General features: G+C 49.2%; 1 protein-coding gene across 4 annotated transcripts in view; it reads left to right on the plus strand.

Annotated features, from left to right (window-relative positions):
• Nucleotides 1-26,390, plus strand: part of LOC138472450 (polycystin-2-like protein 1) — a 2,384,383-nt gene that overhangs the window by 2,273,248 nt on the left and 84,745 nt on the right. The gene's annotated exons all lie outside the window — the stretch shown is intronic.

A 26,390-nucleotide genomic window follows, 5' to 3' on the forward strand; every position in this document is an offset into this window, starting at 1 on the left:
CGACGTTCCGGACGTAACCTGCGCTCCACAGCCAGGGGTGCCCCGGGGGCCGGGAGAGGGGGCTTGTAACAGCCTGTGGCCACTGTCACAGGCATCTGTTGACACCTACATGGGGTGTGTTGGGGTGTGCAGGGGGGAGGTGGGAGGGGGTGTGTTGGGGTGTGCATGGGGGAGGTGGGAGGGGGTGTGTTGGGGTGTGCAGGGGGGAGGTGGGAGGGGGTGTGACACGACATTTCATAGTTTCAATACACTTTTTTCTTTCAAAAAAAGAAATGTGTGGACATTTTCATTGCGTATGTGTGCTTTATTGGTGTACAGTCCACAGTGTGCATGTCCCAGAGACACACAGTGTCCCAAGTGCAGTCTCCATGTGATAAACACCAGCTGTGTGTGCTAGAAGCAGTGGTCGATGATACTTTGGCGCATTGCACGCCCCTCCTGTGCATCGCCTCCTCCATGGGGTGCCGCCCCATCTGCACCCTCCTCATCCTCATCGTCAGGTGGTTGCAGTTCTGCGTCAGGGGGCAGGGGCACATTCCGTCTGACGCACATATTGTGTAGCATGACACATGCCATGACGATCTTTGCCACCTTCTCATGGCCATACAGGAGTGCCCCACCAGACCTGCTGAGGCTTCGGAACCGTGCCTTCAATAGGCCGAATGTCTGCTCTATGACCACACGAGTACGTGTATGTGCACGGTTGAAGTCCTCCTCGTGCTGGTTCTGCGGGTTCCGGACTGGTGTAAGGAGCCACCTCTTCAGGGGATAGCCTGCATCACCTGTATGTAGGCGAGAATGTATGTGTCAGTCATGTTGTCTGATCAGGAACATGATGTTCCACCATGGCTCGCATCCAACTGTTACTTTGGCTCACTTCTACATGCACTAATTGATTCACACAATGCAACCAGTATATGCTCATGGCTCCCATGGCCTGTTTTGCATGCCATCACCCAATGTATGCAGAGGGGTTGTGTGCATTGTGAGTGCCCATCCTCTGTCTCCGTTCTCTGTGTTACTCACAGCCAGGTGGCGTATGCATCACCCCCCCCCTTTCAGCCAGGTGGAGTATGCATCACCCCCCCCTTTCAGCCAGGTGGAGTATGCATCACCCCCCCCTTTCAGCCAGGTGGAGTATGCATCATCCCCCCCCCTTTCAGCCAGGTGGAGTATGCATCATCCCCCCCCTTTCAGCCAGGTGGAGTATGCATCATCCCCCCCCCCTTTCAGCCAGGTGGAGTATGCATCGGTACGTCATTCACCTGCCCACTTCCATGACATTGGACTCACCGAGTAGCCAGGATCTTGGCCCTGCATGTCGCTCCATGTAGCGTGGTATTGTGGAGTTCCTCAGGACCATAGAATCATGGGTTGATCCGGGGAATCGGGCACAACAATGTGTGATGATCTTGTTGGAGTCACAGACCATTTGCACGTTGATTGAGTGGAACTGTTTCCGGTTGCGGTACGGTACCTCCATGGCACGTGGAACCACCAATTCCACATGGGTGCAGTCGATGGCACCAATGCAACCGGTATGCCGGCTAGTGCATGGAAACCCACTTTGGTGTTTGCAATCTCCTGGGCAGTCCGTGGTAATGAGATGTGGTTGTCTGTGTGCTTGAGGAGGGCATCGAGCACTTGGATGAGTGTTTGTGAGAATAATGGTTGTGAAATGCCATGCAGGTGCCCCACTGTGTGCTGGTAGGTGCCTGTGGCCAGGAAGTGGAGTACAGACACTACCTTCAGTAGGGGGGGGATGGCGGTTGGACTTTCTATCATGCTGACGATGTCATTGTGTGTCATGTCTACGATGGCGGTGATGGTGTCCCGGTCCAAACGGTACAGGGTGTGGATCTGCTCAGCAGTGAGGTTGAATGGATTGGCTCTGATGCGTGGGATTGGGGGCTGCCTGCGTGGTGGCACTGGCTGTGCTGGTGGGGCTTGCTGGGCCTGCCTTGCCCTCCTTCTCCTCCTGCGTCTCCTCTGTGCTGCCTTTTGTTGTTGTTGCTGTTGTAGCACATGCATTGCTATCAGGTCCTCCAGCCCCAACATTGCTAGTCGTATTGGTATCATTGTGGAGTGTGACTGGGTGTGGGAAGGGGTGGGGTGTGCTCTTTTTGTACTTCCTGAGTCTGTATTGCCTTCACCTGTGCTGTTTCTGTGCACCTGTGGCAGCTGCATTCACTTAACATGGCCCTTTACGGTTGGTTCGCGATGGCGTTATTTGCACCATGGCGGTAAGGTACTTAACGGGCTGGGTGATGGCGTTAGGTGCATGTCCGCTTGGTTCGGCATTTGCGTACCTTTCCGCCATGGCGCTAAGTACGGTGTGGGCGGTCGCGTGCGCTCACCCTTAGCGCAGTTAGCGGCAGCGTTAACTACGATGCCGCTAATGGCATCGTAGTTAACGGTCACGGGTCATGATCGGACCTGGCGGAAAACGATGGCGGTAACCATTTACCGCCATCGTTTTTCACTTAGCGCCAGGGTCGTAATGAGGCCCAATGACACTAAATGTCAGTGAATCCAGCTAGAGAAAGCTAGAGCGGAGACTTCAGCGAAACCAGTTGAGAGTGTCAGGTCCCCAGCCACCAAGTTTATGAAAGATTTGGTTGGTGTGTATGCGGAGGGTTCTGATATCCTCCAATGGATTGCAGCGTTTGAGATGGCTTGTGGAATCCATGATGTTGATAAAAGAGATTGGGCTAAGTGTTTGTTAAGTAAAGTGCCTCAGACTGGATATGACTGTATTCTGAAACTGAGTGTGGAAGAAAGGCGTCTGTATGAGAGCATGTAGTCTGCTTTGATTGCCAAGTTTGGAAAGACACCTATCCAGTACATCACAGGGCGCACTGACCTGGGCGCAAAGGGAAAAGGTTAAACCACTGGTATATCAAACGCCCTAGGAAATGAAATTAAATTAAATTATATTTTATTTATACCGCACTCGTACACAAGTGTTTCAGAGTGCGACCAGACAGAAAGGGAGGGGAACAAGGGAGATAAAAAAAATAATAATAACAGAAAACAGCGATCTTACTAGGCCCAGTGACATTTAAGAAAGCGCAAGTGCAAGGGAAAGGAAAATGTGAGAAAAGTGCAGGCTGGGGTGGGGGAGTGGAAAGTGCGAAGCAGAGGAGAGAAAAACATAAATACAATATTAAATATAATAAATAATAAATAAGGGCTTTAATCCATGGTAGTGCGGCCAGCAAGTGGCAGGTGAAAGTTAGTCATAAAGGTATATCTGATAAGTGCAGAAGAAACATGGGAGGGGGACTGTATGGGTACAGATACAGAAACCCTAGTGCAGATGGTGGCAGGAGGGTGGCAGGGTGAGCTGATACCTGGGCCCGAAAGAACAGAGGGTGGCCAGGTGCACAATGCCATGAGAAGAAACAGATCAACAGGGGAGAAGGGGGGCAAAGGCAGAGACGAAGAGGAAGGTCTTGAGAAGTTTCTGGAACCGAAGATGTTTTTCATCAAGTTTCAAGGTGGCCGGGAGGCTGTTCCAAAGGGAGGCACCAGCCATACTGGAGTTGGCCTTGTGGACAACCCACAGATTTGGGACTGGTGTATAACAGCCACCAAGAAAAACAGGGAACCCCATGCATTTCGTAAAAGATGACACCCATGGCATAGCGAAGAGGCCTCACTTGTGTGAATTGTTCAACAATTTACTACCCAGAATGCCCAGCAAAGTCCAAAATCTAAGGGAAAAAACACAAGTTTGAGAAATGTGCAACCTGGTAACCACTGAAACACACGGGCAACAACACATGTCCTACCATCCCACGTTCCCAGAGGTGTCCCGATGAAAGCAGTACCTCATGTGTGTGTTCATGTGCTAGGTGCAAAGGGAAAAGGCTAAACCACTGATACTCCAAATGCCTGAGGGAAGAACAAATCCATATTGGATTTGGCCTTGTGGTCAACCCTCAGATTTGGGCCTGTGGTGTCACTGCCACCAAGGAAAACAGGGGACCCCATGCATTTCTGAAAAAGAAGACACCCGTGGTAATCCAAAGCAGGCTTGCTTGCGTGATTTCCCAGAATGTCCAGTAAATTTCCAAATCTTGGGATAAAAATCACAATTTCTAGATATTTCCGACCAGGAAACCACAGAAACACATGGGCAACAACACATGTCCTACCTTCCCATGTTCCCAAAGGTGTTCCATTGAAACCGGTACCTCACATGTGTGGTTGCACTGATCTGAGCGTAAGGGGAAAAGGTTAAACCACTGGTACACGAAACACCCTGGTAAGACCAAATCCATAATGGTTTTCGACGTGTGGACAACCCACAGATTTGAGCATCGGGTGTCAGTGCTACCAAGGAAACCAGGTAATCCCATGCATTTCTGAATAAAAGACACCCATGGGAATCCAAACAGGTCTCACTTGCATGAATTGTGCTAGAATGTATTACCTGTAGGTAACAACCCATGTCCCACGTTTCCACAGGTGTCCCGTTGAAAATGGTACCTCACATGTGTGGGTGCACTGACCTGGGTGTAAAAGGAAAAGGCTAAACCACTGGTACACCAAACGTGCTTGGAGGACCAAATCCATGGTGCATTTTGCCCTGTGGACAATCCAAAGATTTGGGCCTGGTGGGTCACTGCCACCAAGGAGAACAGGGAACCCCCATGCATTTCTGAAAAGAAGACACCCATAGGAATCCAAAGAGGTCTCACTTGCGTGAATCACGCTAGTATTCATTACCCGAAATGTCAAGCAAATCCAAAATCTAGGGAAAAAAATATGATTTTGAGATATTTGCGACCAGGAAACCACTAAAACACATGGGCAACAACACATGTCCTACCTTCCCATGTTCCCAAAGGTGTTCTGTTGAAAATGGTATCTTACATGTGTGGGTGCACTGACTTCGGTGTAAAGGGAAAAGGCTAAACCACTGGTACACCAAACGCCCTGGGAAGACCAAATCCATAATTGATTTGGCCTTGTGGACAACCCAAAGATTTGGGCCTGTTGTGTCACTGCCACCAAGGAAAACAAGGAACCTCCATTCATTTCTGAAAAGAAGAGACTCATAGCAATCCAAAGAGGTCTCACTTGCGTGAATCGCACTAGCATTCATTACCCGGAATGTCTAGAAAATGCAAAATCTCAGGGAAAAAACACAATTTTCAGCTATTTTCGAATAGGAAACCACCAAAACACATGAGCAACACCACATGTCCTACCTTCCCATGTCTCCAAAGGTGTTCTGTTGAAAACGGTACCTCACATGCGTTGGTGCACTGATCTGGATGCAAAGGGAAAAGGTTAAACCACTGGTACACCAAACACCGTGGGAAGACCAAATCCATAATGGTATTCGTCGTGTGAACAAACCACAGATTTGAGCATGGGGTGTCACTGCTACCAAGAAAAACAGGGAACCCCATGCATTTCTGAAAATAAGACACCCATGGGGATCCAAACAGGTCTCACTTGCATGAATAGAGCTTGAATTTATTACCCTAAATGACCAGGAAAGTCCAAAATCGTGACGAAAAATTGAGTTTTGAGAAATGTGCAAACGGGAATCCACTGAAACACACGGGCATCAACAATCGAAACAAGTTGAGAGTGGCAGGTCCCCAGCCATCAAGTTTATGAAAGATTTGGTTGGTGTGTATGTGTAGTGTTCTGATATTCTCCAATGGATTGAAGCATTTGAGATGGCTTGTGGAATACATGATGTTGATAAAAGAGATTGGGCTAAGTGTTTGTTAAGCAGAGTGCCTCAGACTGGATATGACTGTGTTCTGAAACTGAGTGTGGAAGAAAGGGGTCAGTATGAGTGCATGAAGTCTGCTTTGATTGCCAAGTTTGGCAAGAGACCTACCCAATACCTTAAAAGGTTCAGGGAATTTAAGAAAAAAGAGAATGTGTCTTGGGTTGAATGTGTGAGTGCTGCACAAATGAACATGTAGGGGTGGATTGATGGATACAAGGTGAAAACCTTTCTTAAATTGTCCCATCTTTTGTTTTTTGAGCATTTTTCTGAAGCCTGTTCATCAGAGCCTTGTCAGTATGTTGAACATTTTAGATCCCTTTAAGCTTGCCTGGCTAGCTGACAAGTGGGTCTCCCATCGGGTGTCCCCTAAGGACTCCAGTGTAAAGGACAAGGACAAAGAAAAGGGGACCTCTCAGAAGTCTGAGGAGTCCGAGAAGCAATCACAGTCAGGTAAACCAAGACCTTCCTCTCCTAACACCCAAAAAAGGTAGTGGGGATAAGTCCTATGTGGGTGGGAGTAAGAGTAGTGGTCCACCTGCTGCAAAGCAGGCTCCCAGTGGTTCCAGTACTGTACCCCGCATTCCTGGCACTTGATGGGACTGTGGGGCTCTGGACCACAAGAAGGGTGACCCCAAGTATAAAGTTAAGGCACTTGGTGTCCAGGCTGTCAGCCTGACCTACCCTTAGCCCATGCCTGAGGTGGAGGCCACCGTCCTTCCCTCCTTTACAGGGATCACATTCGGTGCTCCTGTAGAGATATCCCTCGTGTCCCTTGGGGCCTGGGATCAGTACGCAGAAGTACTGGCTACAATCCCACAGACACCCATAGAATTTTGAGAAGTGTCCTCTTCAATGGCAAGCCTTCTACTGGTTTGAGGGACTATGTAGGTGCTCCTCTGAGAACCCCCAGGTTAGCTGGTGGGCCTCCCAAATTATCACCTGTAGGCTTAGTCAACATTGCGATTGGAGAAAAGACAGCTTTCTGTCCTGGTTCATGACAATATACCTGCTAACATTTTGTTAGGCAATGATTTCCTGTCCTGGTTCAGGACAATATCCCTGCTAATATTTTGTTTGGCAATGATTTGGTGGAAATGGGGATGATCACGAATGGTCTATGCTGCGGCGGTCACCGATCACAAGTGTAAAGGACCGGAAGGGGGTGTCCGTACCCCTGCTCTCTATATTGTAGAGGAGAGGCACAGAGGACCCCAGCCAAGATTCTCTATAGGGTAGCTATGGTCGAGCAATCAAGGCCTAGCTTCACAGGAGGTGATGTGGGCTGATACTTAAGTACAATGTAGTCCCATGCACCCACAAAGGAATGTCTACACACTGTATTAGTTAAAACGCAGTCTTTATATAAATAAGGTTCAATGTAATATACACTATCACGATAATACACTTTGTTCTCCGACAATTCTAAAATGGTAAATATATACAGTACTAGGTGGTACCACGATTACTCTGATTCCATTAAAATGCATCAATTGTACTCAGTTCAAATTGCATACAAATCAACACAGTTAAACGATATCAACCATAGACTTAGGAGGAAGACAAGTTGGGCAGACAATTGGCAGAATACTGACCCTGTTTACTTAGGCACAGCTCCGTATGAGGATCGCCCCTCCTGGGCAACCTGTAAATGAAGATGCACTACAAGCCCAGTCCATATATTGTCTATTAAAGTATTATCTTCTTCTATAGTTCTTCAACCCAAATGTACCTTGTGTTGTAGAGTTCTTCGTCACGGAATCAACGGGCCCTTCTTGAGTGCACTCCCTTTCAGGCAGGAGCCACGGGTCGTCAACTTCCGAGATGAAGAAAGGGTGAACGTTGTCGTGGAGGGAGCAGCTTTGAAATTCGCAGTGCTCGCTGATGAAAGCTCGTGAACGTCCAGTGAAGAAGAGACGTGCGGTGCACCTCAATGAAGAGTGGTGGTTGCTGCAAATAGTCAATTAAGAACTTTGGCCCAGCAAGGGCGTCTGGCATCGAAGAGCGGGTCGTGACCACGGCTGGCTTCAGTAGCATTGTCAGCATCTCTGAAGTCTTCGGGTGGCGCGAAACCCACTGGCGGATTCTCCTCGGTCGTCTGTGGCTTTGACTTTCTCCTGTAGGACGAAAGCGGTCGACGAGGTTGAACAAGGGAGTCCCTCGATCAAATGTTCTTAGGCAAGGGGAGCACTGCGGCTCCAGTCGGTGACGGCGGTCCTCGACTATGGGCGGCTGTCCGGTGCTTCTCTTCGTTCTCCTCGGCAGTCCCCTTCTCCGGTCGGCAGCCTTTCATAGGTCTGTCTACCAGGGAGCTTTGGCAAAGATCAGCTGGTGCACGATGGTCCCTCGTAGCTCGGGAAGAGGTCTCCTAGCCAGGTCCTCTCTTGGATCAGTTCCTTGAAGCTGCAGCAGCTTTCAGATTAGTGAAGGACAGCAGTAGCAACAGTTCTTCTTCCATTGGGCTTCAAAGGTAAGCATCAGTTTCAACTTCAGCTTCTGAACAATTTCTAGCAGTGAGAGTCTGCCAGATATACCGTTGATCTCCCATTCATTCTGCTGGGTCACACTCATGCAACCAATCACTCAGAAGGGCAGTCAGGCAGCCAATCAGGTGCACAGTGCATTCAGGCCATTCTTCTCCATCCAGACACTCCCAACACAGAATGTGGATTCGGACAAGCACTCTGCCATTCAGCACTACACACTGCATTCATACCAGTTTCGGGCAGGGCTGTCTCACTCATTTTGTCAAACACCAGATACTAGACACCCAAAACACAGAATGTGTATTCGTCACACACTCCATTCACCAAAGTCCCAGTCCATGGGCGTACCCACAACATACAGTCATTGGGAAGGCTCCAGCCAGTCTGGTCAGCACTTCCCGCCACTACCATATATGGAACTTCCACCCAACAGCCAGTCAAGGGGAAACGACAGAGTCAGGGCTTCCCAGGACTTCAGGAAAACCAAGGTAACAAGCGATGGAAGGGAAGCGGCCACAGGGGCCATCGTGTCTCGATCAGGAATCTATTAATTCCAATGACAGGGCCTGGGCAGCCCAAAATGAAGGATGAGCAAGGCACCTGTCAATTCAGCACGGAGCTGCCACCAGCCCATACCCTGCTCTGTGGGCCACACACAGGTGCCCAAAAACATACACTAGAAGTACAGGGTCGTACTCCCACCGATAGGTGCCATAAGGGTATCCCAAGGGTCTGTTCACCAAACCAAATACAGGAAGAGCTGCACCGCCAGGAGTGCCACGTGAACTTCTGCGTGGAAAACATGACAGGACATACATGATAAAGCAATAAAGGACAAGGATTCAGAGGCCATGTCCCTCTGATGCATTTCCAGCATCACAACAGGTCATACCGGGGCCTGCTGGGAGTCCGGTACCCCAGCCGACGGCAAAACGCATTGCAAGAAGATGGAAAACTAAGAAGGCAACCTCTTGCGAAGGGGACCCCTTCTCTTCCTCCTGCTTCAGCAGCACCCACTGGTATTCATGCTCCGGCTGGGCTGGGTCCAGTGTTGAACCCAAACTCAACTCCTGAGGGAGAAGAGGCAGAAGACTCTCCTGCGGGAGAGGTGCTCAACCCAGAGGATCACCCCAACCTTCAATGCCTCCTGGCTGAAGGGGGGCCTTCTAGGGGTGACTTTGCGAGGGTTGAGGAAACAGACCTCAAGAAGAAGTGCCTAGGACTTTCCGTATTTATTGGGAGGGTGAGCTCCTTTGTAGTGATCCCACTAAGCCTGAACCTGGTGCCCTCAAGAGGTTGGTGGTACCCGAGGTACCCGAGGTTTACAGGCCCTTCCTAAGGCAGTTGTCGCATGAGGTGCCATTGGCTGGTCATCTTGATACCACGAAGACTAGGCAGAGGCTCTCTGCCCAATTCTACTGGCCCCAGATGGGAGTAGAAGTGGAGTCCCACTGCAGGACCTACCCCACCTGTCAGTTGTCTTGTCTGGCAAGACTGGAGGCAGTGTCATTGCCCCCACTGCAACCGTTGCCAGTGGTTAGTACACCATTTGAGAGGGTTGGCATCGACATTGTCATCCCCTTGACCCTTCCACTTAAGGTGGACATCAGTTCATCCTGGTCTTGGTAGATCATGCCACCAGGTACCCTGAGGCTATACCCCTTTGGACTATTACGGCCAAGGTGGTTGCAAGGGCGGTCATGGGCATTTTCACCAGAGTTGTATTCCCTAAGGAGGTTGTCTCTGGCAGAGGATCCAACTTCATGTCGAGTTACATGAAAACGATGTGGAAAGAGTGCGGAGTAAACTACAAGTTTTCCACCTCTTACCATCCCCAGACCAATGGTCTAGTTGAAAGATTTAACAAAACTCTCAAGGGCATGCTAGGGGCTTTGGAAGAGCCCCAACGGAGGAAATGGGATCTCCTCCTGCCATGCCTGTTGTTTGCTTACAGAGAGTTACCTCAAGAGGGTGTTGGTTTCAGCCCCTTTGAGTTACTCTTTGGACATCCCGTGAGGGGGCCCCTTGCCAGAGAAGGTTTGGAAGCCACCCCTCCAGGTCCTGCAAAGCAAGTGGGGGACTATGTGTTAGGCCTCAGATGAAGGATGACACACATGATGGGCCGAGCAACAGCAAATCTTAAGGCCAGCCAGGAATTGAACAAATACTGGCATGACCTTAAAGCATCACAAGAGGATTGGACTCCAGGACAGGAGATCCTTGTGCTGGAGCCTACCAAGCCTCGAGCTTTGGCAGATAAGTGGACTGGACCCTTCAGGATCATCTCCAATATGGGCAAAGTCAATTATCTGGTTGACATGGGAGTCCTTGGGAAAGCCCCTCAGGTATTCCACGTCAACAGGCTCAAGCCTTTCCATATGCGATCAGAATTCTAATGTCTCTTGCTAGCTTCAGAGCAAGAAGAGGATGAGAGTGAGCCCCTTCCTGATTTGCTGCATAGCAACCCTCAGGATGACTCAGTGAAGGGAGTGCATCTCTCTCCAGATCTGACACCAGAGCAGTAGAGGGCCGGCAGGGCTTTGCTCCAGAAATATGTGCCTCTGTTCTCGTTGACACCAGGCCTCACTCCATGGTGCAGGCCCGAAATTGACACTAGTGACAGTGTACCGGTCAAAAGCAGATGCTACCGGATGTCAGACACTGTGAAGGACCACATCCAGGCTGAGGTCGCCAAGATGTTGGATCTGGGTGTTTTTGAACCCTCAACCAGTCCCTGGCCCAATCCTGTGGTCCTTGTCCCTGTGGCAAGTTCCCAGGCAGGTACCAACGATTGGCGGTTCTGTGTGGACTATAGGGGAGTCCATTCCATCACCAAAACGGACCCGCACCCATTTCCCAGGGCTGAGGAGCTCGTGGACACCATAGGTGCTGCCAAATTTGTGAGCACCTTTGACCTTACCTCAGGCTATTGGCAAATAGCTCTGACGGACTATGCCAAGTAAAGGACTGCATTCTCAACACCTGAGGGGATCTACCAGTTTAGAGTCATGCCTTTCGGGTTAAAAAATGCACCTGCCACCTTCCAAAGATTAGTCAACCATGCGCTCAGTGGGCTGGAGGCCTTTTGTGTGGCTTAGCTAGACGACATTGCTGTCGACAGTTCCACCTGGGAAGAGCATTTGACTCATTTGGATCATGTGTTGCAGGCGTTTAAAAGGGCTAACCACAGTATCAAGGCAACCAAGTACCAGATAGCTCAGGGGAAAGTCATTTATCTCAGTCATGAGGTAGGAGGGGTCACATCCAACCTCTCCCCAGTAAGGTACAGGATGTACATGACTGGGAGAATCCCACTACTCAAACCCAGGTGAGAGCCTTTTTGGACCTCACTTGGTATTATCGCAACCTCATGGCGGACTATGGAACCATAGCTGCCCCTCGGACAGCTCTGACTTCGCCCAAACAACCAAGGAATGTTAATTGGACAGAAGACTGTCAGAGGGCCTTTGTTGGATAGAGAGAAAGTCTGTGTAGGGCACCTGTGTTGTGTGCGCCTGATTAGAGCAAACCCTTTATCGTCCAGGTGGATGCCTGCAACACCGGAATTGGAGCTGTCTTGCCCCAGTTAGATGACAAAGGGAGGGAACATCCGATCCTATTCATCAGTAGACAACTCAAGGGTAGAGAACTTAGTTGGGCTACTGTTGAAAAGGAATGTTTCAATATAGTTTGGAGCCTTAGGCGTTTTAGGCCCTACCTTACGGGGTCTACCTTCAAGGTCCAAACAGACCATAAGCCTCTGAAGTGGCTTATGCAGATTAAGGGTGAAAACCCGAAACTGCTCAGGTGTTCCATTAGCCTGCAAGGGCTAGACTTCACCATTGCACATAGACCAGGGAGGAGTCACGATAATGCAGATGGCCTTTCCAGAAGGTATGTTGACCATCTGGATGAGGGTATCAATCTCGTGGGAGATTAGACGCTCTAACCTCAGTCTGGGGGGGCGAGTGTGATGCTGGAAATGCATTGGAGGGACATGGCGGTTCCATGTGTTCAAATCGTGGCAAAAATGGCCGTTTACACAAAAAATCACAGCAAAAAGTCTGTGGTTTTAGCGCTGCAATCCATGTAAAGGATTTGGGGGAAATCCCTGCAACCCCCAGACCCATTATACAATTTACAGGGACCGGGGGACACCCCCGCAACCCTCACTCCCCTTAAATCGTATAATGGGGTACACCTTTACTGGGTCAAACCATAGCATTTTTGCCGCAATTTCATTACTGCATTCCGATAGGGCCTCCTTGTCCTTATTATGTAGCCTTTTTTGTGTATGTTCTGTGTTATTTCCTGCACAGGAGTCCATGTGGGACTCCTGGCAGTGCAGCTCTTCCTCTTTTTGGTTTGGTGTACCGACCCTTGGGATACCCTTATGTCACCCATGGGTCGGGGTACAAGCCTGTACACCTAGTTTATGTTTTTGGGCACCTGTGTCTGGCACACAGAGCAGGGTATGGGCTGGTGGCAACTCCATGCTGAATTTGACAGGTGGAAGTTCCATATATGATGTTGTGGGGAAGTCCAGGCCAGACTGGCTGGAGCCTTCCCAATGACTGTATGCTGTGGGTACACCCGTGGGGTGGGACCTGGGTGAATGGAGTGTGTGACAAATATGCATTCCATGTTGTTGGAGTCTAGTATCTGGTGGTTCACACAATGACTGAGACAGCTCTACCCGAAACTGGTATGAATGCAGTGTGTAGTGCTGAATGGCAGAGTGCTTGTCCGAATCAACATTCTTTGTTGTGAGTCACTGGATGGAGAAGAATGGCCTGAATGCACTGTGAAATGATTGGCTGCCTGACTGCCTGAATGCCCTTCTGAATGATTGATTGCCTGAGTGTGACCGAGTAGAGTGAATGGGAGATCAACAGTATATCTGGGGGCCTCGCACTGATAGAAATCGTTCAACAGCTGAAGTTGAAACTGATGCTTTGAAGCCCACTGGGAGAAGAAGAACTGTTGCTGCTGTCCGTCTCGAATCTGTAAACTGCTGTGCCTTCAAGGAACTGATCCAAGAGAGGACTTGGCTAGGAGACCTCTCCCCGAGCTACGAGGGACCATCGTGCACCAGCTGATCTTTGCTGAAAGGGAGTGCACTCAAGAAGGGCCCGTCGATTCCCTGATGACGAACTCTACAACACAAGGTACATTTAGGTTGCAGAGCTATCAGGGGAGTTGCTAGGTCTGGAAAAGACCCGGGGCTAAGCTGATGTCAGAACTGTTGGGACTGGGAGCTAGCTAGTCTTTTGGCTGTAGCTCCTGAGATTCTATCCAGGGCTACAACCAAAAGATCAGGGGATATAGCCCCCTTAGCCCCCCCCTAGCAACGCCCCTGAGAGCTATAGAAGAAGATAAGACTCTAATAGACAATATATGGGCTTGTAGTGCTTCTTCATTTACAGGTTGCCGAGGGGTTGGATCCTCATACAAAACTGTGCCTGACGGTAGGGGCTCAGTATTCTGCCAATTGACTAACCAACTTATCTTCCTCCTAAGTCTATGGGCCTCATTACGAGTCCGGCAGTAACCGAGCCAGAAAAACCGGCAGGTTACCGCCGGACTCGTGTTACCATTCCGCCTCCGTGATTCCCGGAATCACCGAGGCATTACAACCCTGGTGACCCGGTAATTCCGGAGGCGGAATTCGGTAAATCCCCATTCCCATGGAGTCCTATAGGACTCCATGGGAATGGGGAAGTGGAAACACCGGCACCATCTCGTGATGGTGCTGGTGTTTCCACGTCCACCTGCAGGCGGGTGTTGTTAAACCTGCCAGGTCAGACCTGGCAGGAATGACACCTCCCGCCTGCAGAACTCGAGATCAGCCGGTCTGGAAACAATGGTGGTGGTGGGTTTACCGCCACCATTATTTCCGGACCGACTGACTCGTAATGAGGCGGTTGATATCGTTTTGCTTTGTTGATTTTTATGCTATTTGAACTTAGTACAGTTAATACATTTTAATGGAATCAGAGTAATAGTGGTACCACCTAGAACTGTATATATTTACCATTTTAGAATTGTTGGAGCACCAAGTGTATTATCGTGATTGTGTATATAGCCTTGAACCTTAATTATGTAAAGACTGTATTTTAACTAATACAGTGTGTGGACATTCCTTTGTGTGTGCTTGGGGACTACACTGTACTTAAGAACCAGCGTGCATCACCTCCTGAAAGCTAAGCCTTGGTTGCTTGACCACGATACCAATAATAGAGAATCTTGGCTGGGGTCCTCTGTGCCTCTCCTCTGCCTTGCAGGGAGCAGTAGTACATACACCCCCTCCAGTCTTTACACTGGTGGCAGCGGTGGGATGATTATGGTTTTAAGAATCAGTGTGTAATCTTGCCCCTGGGGTTGTTATTGAATCTGATTCTGGGAATGCCACCGCTCCTACTGCCTCTATTCAGAACCCTAGCACTGCTCTTCAGGTGGAAGCCCTGAAGATTTAACTTTTAAAATTAGAGCTACAACGGTAACATCCTTTCTGTTACAAAACAGCTTCTGTAGTAGTTATAAGTTACATAAGCTGTTATCTAGGAGAGACCACCGGGTCCCATCACCCAGGCTCAACTGTCAAGGCTGGAACCCTGGAGCCGGATTCATAGCCAAAATTCTGCAGGCTCACACAGCATTGCATGCTAGCTCACAGCAGCATTCCTTGTACGCATGCACCAACAACAAGTTCATTACAACATTTCAATTCAAAAAGTTTGCAACAGAAGCTGAATTGAAGAAAGCGGAATTGGCACAACAAGGGATGCTCAAAGATAGGAACACTGAGCATCAGAAAATTCATCTGGAGAGAGCTAGAGTGGAGACTTCAGCAAAGCCAGTTAAGAGTGTCAGGTCCCCAGCCACCAAGTTTATGAAAGATATGAAAGATTTGGTTGGTGTGTATGCGGACGGTTCTGATATCATCCAATAGATTGAAGCGTTTGAGATGGCTTGTGCAATTCATAATGTTGATAAAAGAGATTGGGCTAAGTGTTTATTAAGCAGAGTGCCTCAGAATGGATATGACTGTATTCTGAAACTGATTGTGGATGAAAGGTGTCAGTATGAGTGCATGAAGTCTGCTTTGATTGCCATGTTTGGCAAAAAACCCAATACCTTAAAAGGTTCAGGGAATTTAAGAAACGAGAGAATGTGTCTTGGGTTGACTGGGTCAGTGCTACGTACATGAACATGAAGAGGTGGATTGATGGTTACAAAGTGAAAACGTTTGTTGAATTGTCACACCTTTTGTTTTTTGAGAATTCTTTCGGAAGCTTGTTCACCGGAGCTGCGTCAGTATGTTGCTGACCGGAACATTTTAGATCCCTTTAAGCTGGCCAGGCTGGCTGACAAGTGGGTCTCCCACCGGGTGTCCCCTAAGGACGCCAGTGGGAAGGACAAGGACAAACAAAAGGGGACCTCTCAGAAGGCTGAGGAGTCCCAGAAGCAGTCACAGTCAAATAAATCAAAACCTTCCTCTCCTAAGACACGAAAATCTAGTGAGGATAAGTCCTATGTGGGTGGGAATAAGAGTAGTGGTCCACCTGCCGCAAAGCAGGCTCCGAGTGGTTCCAGTACCGTTCTCCACATTCCTGGCACTTGATGGGACTGTGGGGTTCTGGATCACAAAAAGGCACTTGGAGTCCAGGCTGTCAGCCTGACCTACCCTTACCCCATGCTTAAGGTGTAGGCCACTGTCCTCCCCTTCTCTGCAGGAATCACATTTGGTGCTCCTATAGAAATTTCCCTAGTGTCCCGTTGGGGCCTGGGACCAGTACGCAGAAGTACTGGCGACAATCCCACAGAACACCGTAGGTTTTTGAGAAGTGTCCTCTTGAATGGCCAGCCTTCTACTGGCTTGAGAGACACTGGGGCAAGCATGACAGTGGTGGACAGGACCCTGCTCAAGCCAGAGGACTATGTAGGTGCTCCTCTGAGAACCACCAGGTTAGCTGGTGGGCCACCCAAATTATCGCCTGTGGCCACAGTCATATTTACGATTGGAGACAAGACAACAAAGCTTCCTGTCCTGGTTCAGGACAACGTGCCTGCTAACATTTTGTTAGGAAATTATTTGGTAGAAGTGGAGATGATCTCGGATGGTCTACCCATGGCTGCTGCAGCGGTCACCCGATCACAGGTCACACCGGGTCCGGCTGCGAGTCCGGTACCCTCCCTGACGGGGAAACCCAAAGCACAACGAAGAAGGAAGAGCAAGAAGGCCGTTTCTGCGAAGGGGACCCCTTCTCTATCTGCTGCTCCTGCAGCACCAACTGGGATTCATGCTCAGGACGGGATGGGTCCTGTGGTAAACCCAAACTCAACTCCTGAGGGAGACGAGGCAGAAGTTCCTCCTGCGGGAGAGGTGCTCAATCCGGAGGACCACCCTGACCTTCAATGCCTGTTGGCTGAAGGGGGACCCTCCCGGGCAGACTTCTTTAGGGGTCAGAGAGAGTGCCACTCTCTCGAAGGTCTGAGGAAACGGGCCCTGTCAGTGGCACAAGGAGAAGTGCATAGGACATTCCGAATCTATTGGGAGGGTGAGCTCCTTGTTAGTGAGCCCACTAAGCCTGAACCTGGTGCCCTCAAGATGTTGGTGGTACCCCAGGTTTACAGGCCCGACCTGCTGCAGTTGGCACATGAGGTGCCCCTGGCTGGTCATCTTGGTACCAAGAAGATTAAGCAGAGGCTCTCTGCCCATTTCTACTGGCCACAGATGGGAGTAGAAGTGGAGTCCCACTGCAGGACCTGCCCAACTTTTCAGTTGTCTGGCAAGACTGGAAGCAGTGTCATTGCCCCACTGCAGCCATTGCCAGTGGTTGGCACACCATTTGAGAGGGTGGGCATCGACATTGTCAGTCCCCTTGACCCTCCCACTTCAGGTGGACATCGGTTCATCCTGGTCTTGGTTGATCATGCCACCAGGTACACTGAGGCTGTACCCCTTTGGACTATTACTGCCAAGGTGGTTGCCAGGGCTCTCCTTGGGCATTTTCACCCGTGTTGGATTCCCTAAGGAGGTTGTCTCTGACAGAGGATCCAACTTCATGTCGAGTTACATAAAAACCATGTGGAAAGAGTGCAGGGTAACCTACAAGTTCTCTTCCTCTTACCATCCCCAGACCAATGGTCTGGTCGAGAGATTTAATAAAACTCTTAAGGTCATGCTAGGCGCTTTGGAAGAGCCCCTAAGGAGGAAATGTGATCTCCTCCTACCATTCCTGCTGTTCACTTACAGAGAGGTACCTCAAGAGGGTGATAGTTTCAGCCCCTTTGAGTTACTCTTTGGCCATCCAGTGAGGGGACCCCTTGCCTTGATCAGAGAAGGTTTAGAAGTCACCCCTCCAGGTCCTGCCAAGCAAGTGGGGGACTATGTGTTAGGCCTCAGATGGAAGATGACACAGCTGATGGGTCAGGCGACAGCGAGTCTCAAGGCCAGCCAGGAACTTAACAAGTACTGGCATGACCTTAAAGCCTCGCAAGTGGATTGGACTCCAGCACAAGAGATCCTTGTGATGGAGCCTACCAAGCCTAGATCTTTGGCAGATAAGTGGACTGGACCCTTCAGGATCCTCTCCAAGATGGGCAAAGTCAACTATCTGGTTGACATGGGAGTCCCTGGGGTAGCCCCTCAGGTATTCCATGTTAATAGGCTCAAGCCTTTCCATGGGCGAGCCGAAGTCTCATGTTGTCATGATTCCTGCCCTCATGTCCCCAGCCCTCCAAGATGTCAGGCTGAAGCCAGGCCACGATCACGTACATGGCCTTTAAGGGCCTCTCCGTCCCTCTAAAGACCCACTTGGAGTCAGACTTGGCGCTTGTGGCACCAGACTCACTCACTCCCATAGGATAACATTGGGGATTATACTTGTAGTGCATTGATGGGGACAAGATGGATGCCCCCACATATTTCGGTCCCCAGAACTGCATGTGCAGTCTAGTCTTTTGGGTGTGGTTCAGCCCAGAGACACCTGGGATACCCAGAGACTATGTAAGCCATGCACAGGCTGAGAAACATGCCTTATGTTTCCTGCACCTGCAGCGTGACACTCACCGTGTTCGTATCGGTCTCCAGTACTACTGCATCTTTCTTCTGCGCTCAGCTCCTGCAAGAACAAGAACCCCGTTAGAAACAGCCGTACCTTGTGGCACTTCTGCCCATCATTCATCGCTCCTTCTGTTCTGCGGGCATCTTCGGTGGTGTCATTCCCATGTCGGCACGCCGCTTCCTAAGGAAAAGGGAAAAGAACAGAAAAAAGGCATTAGTAAGCATTCTGCAAATCTTCGCTTATTTTTAAATACTGTACAAGCTTCAAACGCTTACCTGAATCCCAGCCGCTCTGGGAGAACTCTGTCTCCAGAACTTCTCATCCATCTGCAAGAGGGAAAAGACACTCCAGGTTAGCGTGGAAACATCTAGAGGCGCCGCATACCGCGCTTACTCACCGCCTTTGTTCTTCATAACCGGCATCCATGCTGAAAACTTTGCGGCACCTAAAAGACACAGGAAAAGAACTCAGTTCAATACAAATACGAAAGGGGTGCATCGCGCATCGCGCTCTCACTCACCTTCAGCGCTACTCATCTCAGCAGCACGCCGCCATCCCCGACGCTGGCCATCATCTAAGGTAGGAAAGGAACGAAGTTAGAGAACTGTTCAAAAGACTCATTATACTTACCTGTCAGACTCTTGCCAGTGAAGTAACTAGGCAGCAACAAGCCCGCATCAATCAACGCGCCCCTGCGCTGAAAGCAGGATGGAGAGCACACTATCCAAGAAAACAAGGCCCAGTCTCCAGTCGAATAGCCTCCAGGGAAGGGTTTGAGGTCGTAAGAGGTCAGAACAGGCTGAGTGACGTCCCCGTGGATACTAGGTGAGCGTTACACATGTCTCTTGCTGGCTTCAGAGCAAGAAGAGGATGCGAGTGAGCCACTTCCTGATTTATTGCATAGCAATCCTCAGAATGGCTCAGTGGAGGGAGTGCATCCCTCCACAGATCTGACGACAGAGCAGTAGAGGGCCTGCTGGGCTTTGCTCTGGCAGTATGCATCTCTATTCTCGCTGACACCAGGCCTTACACCGTGGTATAAGCACGAAATTGACACTGGTGACAGCGTGCCTGTCAAAAGCAGGTCCTACCGTATATCAGATACAGTTAAGAACCACATCCAGGCTGAGGTCACCAAGATGTTGCACCTAGGTGTTATTGAACCCTCAACCAGTCCCTGATCCAGTCCAGTGGTCCTTGTCCCCAAGGCAAGTTCCCAGGCAGGTACCAAGGATTGGAGGTTCTGCGTGGAATACAGAGGAGTCAACGATGTCACCAAAACTGATGCGCACCCATTGCCCAGGGCTGATAAGCTCATGGACACCATAGGTGCTGCCAACTTTGTGAGCACCTTTGACCTTACCTCAGGCTATTGGAAAATAGCTCTGACGGACCATGTCAAGGAAAAGACTACATTTTCAACACCTGACGGGCTCTACCAGTTTAGAGTCATGCATTTTGGGTTGAAGAATGCACCTGCCACTTTCCAACGTTTAGTCAATCATCTACTCAGTGGGCTGGAGGCCTTTTGTGCGGCCTGCTTAGACGACATTGCTGTCTACAGTTCCACTTGGGTGGAGCATTTGACTCACTTGGATAAAGTGTTGCATGCCTTGAAAAGGTCTAACCTCACTATTCAGGCCACCAAGTGCCAGATAGTTCAGGGAAAAGTCACATATCTTGGTCATGCAGTAGGAGGGGGTCATATCCAACCTCTCCACACTAAGGTACAGGATGTACATGACTGGGAGACTCCCACTGCTCAAACCCAGGTGAGAGCCTTTTTGGGCCTCACTGGGTATTAACGCAACTTCATGGCGGACTATGGAACCATAGTTGCCCCTCTGACAGCTCTGACTCCGCCCAAACAACCAAGGAAGGTTAATTGGACCAAAGACTGTCAGAAGGCCTTCATTGGCTTGAAGGAAAGTCTGTGTAGGGCACCTGTGTTGTGTACGCTTGACTACAACAAACCCTTTATCGTCCAGATGGATGCCTGCGACACCGGAATTGAAGCTGTCTTGTCCCAGTTAGATGACAAAGGGAGGGAACATCCGATCATATTCATCACTAGACAACTCAAGGGTAGAGAACTTAGGTGGGCTACTGTTGAAAAGGAATGTTTCAGTATAGTTTGGAGCCTTAGGCATTTTAGGCCCTTCCTTACAGGGTCTAAATTCAAGGTCCAAATAGACCATAAGCTCATGAAGTGGCTGAAGGGTGAAAACCCAAAACTGCTCAGGTGGTCCATTTGACTGCAAGGGCTAGACTTCACCATAGAGCATAGACCAGGGAAGAGTAATGATAATGCGGATGGCCTTTCCAGAAGGTCTGTTGACCGTCTGGATGAGGGTGTCTATCTCGTGGGAAATTAGGCACCCTAACCTCATTCTGGGGGGAGGCGACTGTGATGCTGGAAATGCATTGGAGGGACAGGGCCTCCATACCCTTGTCCTTTATTGCTTTATCATGCATGTTCTGACTTGTTTTCCATGCAGGAGTTCATGTGGGACTCCGGGCGGTACGTCTCTTCCTCTTTTTGGTTTGGTGAACAGACCCTTGGGATATCCTTATGTCACCCATGGGTGGGAGTACAGAGCGGGGTACTGACTGCTGAATTGACAGATGCCCTGCGCATCTTCCATTTTGGGATGCCCAGGCCCTGTCATTGGAATCAGTGGATTCCTGATTGGAAACAAGATGGCCCCTGTGGCCTCTTGCTTTCTATCGCCTGTTACCTTACTTTTCCCGAAGTCGCGGGAAGCCCTGACTCTGTCCATTCCCCTTGACTGGCTGTTGGGTTGAAGTTCATATATGGTGTTGTAGGAAGTCCAAGCCATACTGGCTGGAGCCTTACCAATGACTGCATGTTGTGGGTACGCCCGTGGGGTGGGACCTGGGTGAATGGAGTGTGTGATGAATACGCATTCCGTGTTGTGGGTGTCTAGTATCTAGTGGTTGACACAATGACTGAGACAGCCATACCATGAAATGGGTATGAATGCAGCGCTGTCCGAATCCACATTCTGTGTTGTGAGTTTCTGGATGGAGAAGAATGGCCTGACTGCACCGTGAGCTGATTGGCTGCCTGACTGCCTGAACTCCATTCTGAATAATTGGTTGCCTGAGTGTGACCCAGCAGAGTGAATGGGAGATCAACAGTATATCTGGGGGCCTCTCACTGCTAGAAATCGTTCAGAAGCTGAAGTTGAAACTGATGCTTAACTTTGAAGCCCACTGGAAGAAGAAGAACTGCTGCTGCTGTCCTTCGCTAATCTGAAAGCTGCTGTGCCTTCAGGGAACTGATGCAAAAGAGGACCTGGCTAGGAGACCTCTCCCCGAGCTACGAGGGACCATCATGCACCAGCTGATGTTTGCCAAAGCTCCCTGGTCAAGGTCATCGACGACCGAGGAGAATCCACCGGTGGGTTGCCTGCCACCCGAAGACCTTAGACGCCGACGAAGCTACTGAAGCCAGCCGTTGTCACGTCCTGTTTGCAGACGCTGACAACTCGACGCCCTTGCTAGGCCAAAGTTCTTCATTCACTCTTTGCGGCAACGAACACATGTCGTTGAGGCGCACGGCACGCCTCTTCTTCCCAGGACTTTCACAAGCTTTCGATAACGAGCACCGCGGAGATGGATGCTGCTCTTTCGATGAACACCGTTCACCTTTTTCTTCATCTGAGAAGTTCAACGACCCGTGGCTCCGGCCTGAAAGGTATTGCACTCAAGAAGGGCCATTGATTCCCCGACGAATACAAGGTACATTTCGGTTGTAGAGGTATAGAAGAAGATAAGACTATCATGGACAATATATGGACTGGGCTTGTGGTTTTCTTCATTTACAGGTTGCCCAGTTGGGGGGATCCTCATACAGAACTGAGCCTGACAGTAGGGGCTCAGTATTCTGCCAATTGACTAACCAACTTATCTTCCTCCTAAATCTATGGTTGATATCCTTTTGCTGTGTTGATCCGTATGCCATTTGAACTGAGTACAGTTAATACATTTTAATGGAATCAGAGTAATAGTGGTACCACCTAGACCTGTATATATTTACCTTTTTAGAATTGTCAGAGCACCAAGTGTATTATCGTGATTGTGTATATAACCTTGAACCTTAATTATATAAAGACTGTATTTTAACTAATACAGTGTGTGGACATTCCTTTGTGGGTGATTGGGGTCTACACTGTACTTAAGAACCAGCCTGCATCACCTCCTGAGAGCTACGCCTTGGTTGCTTGACCACAATACCAATAATAGAGAATCTTGTCTGGGGTCCTCTGTGCCTGTCCTCTACCATATAGAGAGCAGGAGTACAGACAACCCCCCCTCGGGTCTTTACACCGCTTTCATTATGACATCTCGGGTATGTAGGAAGGTAGGACTTGTAGTTGCCCATGTGTTTTTCCCTAGATTTTGGGCTTTGCTGGGCATTTAGGGTAATAATTATAGTGCAATTCACGCAAGTGAGACCTTTTTGGATGCCCATTGGTGTCTTCTTTTCAGAAATGCATGGGGTTCCCTGTTTTCCTTGGTAGCAGTGACACCCCATGCTCAAATATGGGGGTTGTCCACATGTCGAAAACCATTATGTATTTGGTCTTCCCTGGGCGTTTGGTGTACCAGTGGATTAACTTTTTCCCTTTGCGCCCAGATCAGTGCACCCACACATGTGAGGTACCGTTTTCAACGGAACACCTTTGGGAACATGGGAAGGTAGGACATGTGTTGCTGCCCATGTGTTTTGGTGGTTTCCTGGTTGCAAATATCTCAACATTGTGTTTTTCCCCTAGATTTTGGATTTGCTAGACATTCCGGGTAATGAATGCTAGCGCGATTTACGCAAGTGAGACCTCTTTGGATTGCTACGGGTGTCTTATTTTCAGAAATGCATGGGGATTCCCTGTTTTCCTTGGTGGCAGTGACACACCTGGCTCAAATCTTTGGGTTGTCCACAAGGCCAAATCCATTATGGATTTGGTCTTCCTAGGGCGTTTGGTGTACCCATGGTTTAGCCTTTTCTCTTTACGCCCAAGTCAGTGCACCCACACATGTGAGCTATCGTTTTCAATGGAACACCTTTGGGAACATGGGAAGGTAGGACATGTGTTATTGCCCATGTGTTTTGGTGGTTTCCTGGTGGCAAATACATCAAAATCGTGTATTTTCCCATAGATTTTGGATTTGCTAGACATTCCGGGTAATGAATGCTAGCCCGATTCACGCAAGTGAGAACTCTTTAGATTCCTAAGTATGCCTTCTTTTCAGAAATGCATGGGGGTTCCCTGTTCTCCTTGTTGGCAGTGACCCACCAGGCCCAAATCTTTTGGTTGTCCACAAGGCCAAATCCACTATGGATTTGGTCTTCCCAAGGCGTTTGGTGTACCAGTAGTTTAGCCTTTTCCCTTTGCGCAAAGATCAGTGCACCCATACATGTGCGGTACCGTTTTCAACGGAACACCTTCAGGAACATTGGAAGGTAGGACTTGTGTTCTGGTGGTTTCATGCTCGAAAATATCTCAAAATCGTGTTTTTCCCCCTAGATTTTGGATTTGCTAGACATTCTGGGTAATGAACGCTAGCACGATTCACGCACGTGAGACCTCTTTGGATTGCTACGGGTGTCTTCTTTTCAGAAATGCATGGGGGTTCCCTGTTTTCCTTGGTGGCGAGACAGACCAGTTCCAAATGTTTGGATTGTCCACAAGGCCAAAACCACTATGGATTTGTTATTCCCTCCGGCATTTGGAGGATCAGTGGTTTAGCCTTTTCCCTTTGCGCATAACTCATTGAACCCACACATGTGAAGTACTGCTTTCATCGGGACACCTGCAGGATTGTGGGAAGGTAGGACATGTGTTGTTGCCCGTGTGTTTAAGTGCTTACCTGGTTTCAAATTTCTCAAACTTGTGTTTTTTCCCTTAGATTTTGGACTTTGCTGGGCATTCTGGGTAGTAAATTGTAGACCAACTCAGGCAAGAGAGACCCCTTCGCTATCCCATGAGTGTCATCTTTTCAGAAATGCATGGGGTTCCTGTTTTCGATGGTGGCTGTTATTCACCAGGCCCAAATCTGTGGGTTGTCCACAAGGTCAACTCCAGTATGGATTTGGTCTTCCTAGTGCGTTTGATGTACGAGTGGTTTAACCTTTTCCCTTTGCGCCCAGGTCAGTGCACCCACACATGTGAGGTATATTTTTCATTGGGCCACCTGTGGAAATGTGGGAAGGTAAGATACGTAGTGTTGCCCGCATGTTTCAGTGGTTTCCTGGTCTCAAATGTCTCAAAATTGTGTTGGATTTTGGATTTAGCAGGGCATTCTGAGTAGTAAATTGTAGAACGATTCACGCAAGTGAGCCATCTTTGCTATCCCATTGATGTTGTCTTTTCAGAAATGCATCGGGTTCCCTGTATCCTTGGTGGCTGTGAGACCCCAGGCCCAAATCTGTGGTTTGTCCACAAGGCCAAATCCAGTATTGCTATTGGTCTTCCTAGGCAGTTTGATGTACCAGTATTTTAACCTTTTCCCTTTGCACCCAGGTCAGTGCACCCACACATGTGAGATACCTTTTTCATTGGGACACCTGTGGGAATGTCGGAAGGTATTGTTGCCCATGTTTTTCAGTGGTCTCCTGGTTGCAAATATCTCAACATTGTGTCCCCCCCCCTAGATTTTCAACTTTGCTGGGCATTCTGGGTAATGAATTGTAGCACAAGTTAGTCAAGTGAGGCCTCTTTTCTATCTCATGGGTAGCTTCTTCTCAGAAATGCATGGGGTTCCCTGTTTGCCTTAGTGGCTGTGGTTTCCTGGTCGCAAATATCTCAAAATTGTGATTTTTATCCCAAGATTTTGAAATTTGCTGCACATTCTGGGAAATAAAACGTAGAGTTATTCACGCAAGCGAGCCCTCTTTCGATTACCACTGGTGTCTTCTTTTTGTGAAATGCATGGGGTTCCCTGTTTTCCTTGGTGGCAGTGACAGCACAGGCCCAAATCTGTGGGTTGACCACAAGGCCAAATCCAATATGGATTTGTTCTTCCCTCAGGCATTTGGAGTATCAGTGGTTTAGCCTTTTCCCATTGAACACACACATGAGGTACTGCTTTCGTCGGTACAACTGTGGGAACGTGGTAAGGTAGGACATGTGTTGTTGCCCGTGTGTTTCAGTGGTTACCTGGTTGCAAATTTCTCAAACTTGTGTTTTTCAGAAATGCAGGGGGTTCCCTGATTTTCCTATTAGCTGTTTTACACCGGCCCAAATCTGTGGGTTGTCCATAAGGCCAACTCCAGTATGGATTTGGTCTTCCGCCTGTGGTTTAACCTTTTCCCTTTGCGCCCAGGTCAATGCGCCCTGTGATGCTGGAAATGCATTGGAGGGAAAGGGCCTCCTTGTCCTTGTTCTGTAGTCCTTTTTCGTGTATGTTCTGTGTTATTTTCTGCACAGGAGTCCAGGTGGGACTCCTGGCAGTGCAGCACTTCCTCTTTTTGGTTTGGTGTACAGACCCTTGGGATACCCTTATGGCACCCATGGGTGTACCCCTAGTGTATGTTTTGGGCACCTGCGTGTGGCCCACAGAGCAGGGTATGGGCTGGTGGCAGCTACATGCTGAAATTGACAGGTGCTCTGAGTATCCTCCATTTTGGGATACCCAGCACCTGCCATTGGAATCAGTTGATTCCTAATGGGAGACAAGATGGCTGTGTGGCCTCTTGCTTTCTATTGCCTGTTACCATGTTTTCCGAAAGTCCTGGGAAGCTCTGACTCTGTCCCTTCCCCCTGACTGGCTGTTGGGTGGAAGTTCCATAGAAGTTCAGCTCCTCTGAAGTGGGAGCAAAATGGCACTTCAGTTACTTTAAAAAGGGGTGAAAAGACAAGGTTATAAGAATCAACAGCACAAATACTTTCATAGGCAGGGCAAAGGGTTTCAGTTCACTACAACCAGCAATTCAATTCAATAGGCCCGGGCCAAGGTCCATGGTCAGAGTCTTGAATAGGAGAGCACAGTTCTTGTAGTAAATAGTTAAGTCTTTGCCATGGATCTTAGAAGAATTTGGTCAGACGAAAAGTT

The sequence above is a fragment of the Ambystoma mexicanum genome, chromosome 8, assembly GCF_040938575.1.
Source record: "Ambystoma mexicanum isolate Mex_15411 chromosome 8, UKY_AmexF1_1, whole genome shotgun sequence".
Lineage (NCBI taxonomy): Eukaryota > Metazoa > Chordata > Amphibia > Caudata > Ambystomatidae > Ambystoma > Ambystoma mexicanum.